The sequence below is a fragment of the Heptranchias perlo genome, unplaced genomic scaffold (genome assembly GCF_035084215.1).
Source record: "Heptranchias perlo isolate sHepPer1 unplaced genomic scaffold, sHepPer1.hap1 HAP1_SCAFFOLD_442, whole genome shotgun sequence".
Lineage (NCBI taxonomy): Eukaryota > Metazoa > Chordata > Chondrichthyes > Hexanchiformes > Hexanchidae > Heptranchias > Heptranchias perlo.
In genome coordinates, this window is record NW_027139456.1 from 145,001 (window position 1) to 147,500 (window position 2,500).

At 56.0% G+C, this 2,500-nt stretch overlaps 2 pseudogenes; both read right to left on the minus strand.

Annotated features, from left to right (window-relative positions):
• Positions 1-1,349: 1,349 nt before the first annotated feature.
• Positions 1,350-1,466, minus strand: LOC137313189 (U2 spliceosomal RNA; annotated as a pseudogene).
• Positions 1,467-2,431: 965 nt separating this feature from the next.
• The window catches only part of LOC137313168 (U2 spliceosomal RNA), a 117-nt pseudogene continuing 48 nt past the window's right edge, over positions 2,432-2,500 (minus strand).

Sequence of the window (2,500 nt, forward strand, 5' to 3'; positions counted from 1 at the left end):
AGGAGGGCCGAGGCCGATTTCCTCCGGGGACGGCTCGTCGCGTGCGGCAGGACGAGGCGCAGCGGACGGTACCGGGCGCTCGGAGGTGCGGCGCTGCCCGCCGGAGGTACAGCGAAAGGCTGCAAACCGCTTTCCGCCTGCTAACTCGGCGGCCGTCAGACCGACCGACTCCGCTTTACCACCGGAGCTAGAGTCGGGCAAGGGGCACCGAAGGGTACCGGAAGGATCGCGTTCGCACGCCGGGAAGTCGACTAGCGGGCCGCTGAAAGCGAGCCGGGGGCCCCCGGTTTTTCTGTCCCACCTGGAGACTGATATCTCGGGAAGGCCGAGGCCGATTTCCTCCGGGTACGGCTGGTCGCGTGCGGCCGGACCAGGCGCAGCGGACGGTAGCGAGCGGTCGGAGGTGCGGCGCTGCCCGCCGGAGGTACAGCGAAAGTCTGCGAACCGCTTTCCGCCTCCTCTCACCGCACGGCTCTCCATTTCACCCACTGGCGGATTTTCACCCTCCGACTGCTCGCTACCGTCCGCTGCGCCTGGTCCGGGCCCTGTCCGTTGTCATGTTAATGGCAGAGCGGGGCAGGACTGCTTTCACCAGGAACCCGGTTTTCTGGGTCAGAGGTTCCAGGGGAACTGTTTTGTGCGGACTTCCCTGTGTCCGTCCCTCCATGCCTTCCCCCCAGGACTTCCTTCTGAACACCTTTGTCGTTTGAGCGAGGGCCAAAAGCCTGCCTGTGAAAGGGAAGGATCAGCCGGTCGGACCCCTGCTGGTCGCTGCTGCCAGTGCAGCAGGCGTGCGTGTGTCCTCGGCCTCGTGTCCAGGTCCCTCAGGGACTTGAGGCAACTCTCCCCGGTGGTCTCGTGGTCAGGACCGGGCTTCGACTCCCGGTTGGGGGGGGATGACTTTCTGCTGCAGATTAATTGGCACCTCTGAAAGAAAGTCTCCCCTCCTGAGCGTAAAGCTCCACCCTCACCACCACCACCACCGCCTTTTCCTCCCCTTGACAGACAGACAGACAGACAGTCAGTCCAGTTCGGGAGCGCAGCTTTCATTTGGAAGCAGACCCTGCTTGTTTCAAGTCAACGACGCCAAGTTATTTTGCACTTTGAATTATATCGCTACGTGCGAGCGGCACTCAGCCTTGGAGAAGAAAAAAATACCACTGAGCTGAGAAAGTTCTTTTTAAAAAGGTTTCCTTCCACAGCAGCTCTGAGTGAGAGAGAGAGAGGGAGAGAGAGAGAGAGAGAGATATCAGCTTTATTCTCAGTAATAATACACACACACACACACACACACACACACACAGAGACACTGGGAAAGAGCTGATTTTCCTTTTGAATATCTCCCCACGGGGAGCTGCACCGTTCCCAGAGACACTGCAATACTGGGTCGATGCGTGGAGTGGACGGAGCAAGCCCCTATTCCATCTCCCTGTTCTAAAAATCAATTAAAAATAATAATAAATAATATGTGTGTGTGTGTGTGTGTGTGTGTGTGTGTGTGTGTCGGTGTCAGTATCAGTCAGTGAGTCAGTGTCTCTCTCTCTCTCTCTCTCTCTCTCTCTCACTCAGAGCTGCTGTGGAAGGAAACTTTTTTAAAAAGAACTTGCTTATTGAAAGAAAGATGTGTCTCAAGCTGCCGGGCCCTGTCCATTGTCATGTCAATGGCAGGACTGCTTTCACCAGGAACCCGTTTTTCTGGGTCAGAGGTTCCAGGGGACCTGTTTTGTGCGGACTTCCCTGTGTCCGTCCCTCCATGCCTTCCCCCCAGGACTTCCTTCTGAACACCTTTGTCGTTTCAGCGAGGGCCAAAAGCCTGCCTGTGAAAGGGAAGGATCAGCCGGTCAGCCCCCTGTTGGTCGCTGCTGCCAGTGCAGCAGGCGTGCGTGTGTATTCGGCCTCGTGTCCAGGTCCCTCAGGGACTTGAGGCAACTCTCCCCGGTGGTCTCGTGGTCAGGACCGGGCTTCGAATCCCGGTCGGGGGGGATGACTTTCTGCTGCAGATTAATTGGCACCTCTGAAAGAAAGTCTCCCCTCCTGAGCGTAAAGCTCCACCCTCACCACCACCGCCGCCTTTTCCACCCCTTGACAAACAGACAGACAGACAGACAGACAGTCAGTCCAGTTCGGGAGCGCAGCTTTCATTTGGAAGCAGACCCTGCTTGTTTCAAGTCAACGACGCCAAGTTATTTTGCACTTTGAATTATATCGCTACGTGCGAGCGGCACTCAGCCTTGGAGAAGAAAAAAATACCACTGAGCTGAGAAAGGTCTTTTTAAAACGGTTTCCTTCCACAGCAGCTCTGAGTGAGAGAGAGAGAGAGAGAGAGAGAGATATCAGCTTTATTCTCAGTAATAATACACACACACACACACACACACACACACAGAGACACTGGGAAAGAGCTGTTTTTCCTTTTGAATATCTCCCCACAGGGAGCTGCACCGTTCCCAGAAACACTGCAATACTGGGTCGATGCGTGGAGTGGACAGAGCAAGCCCCT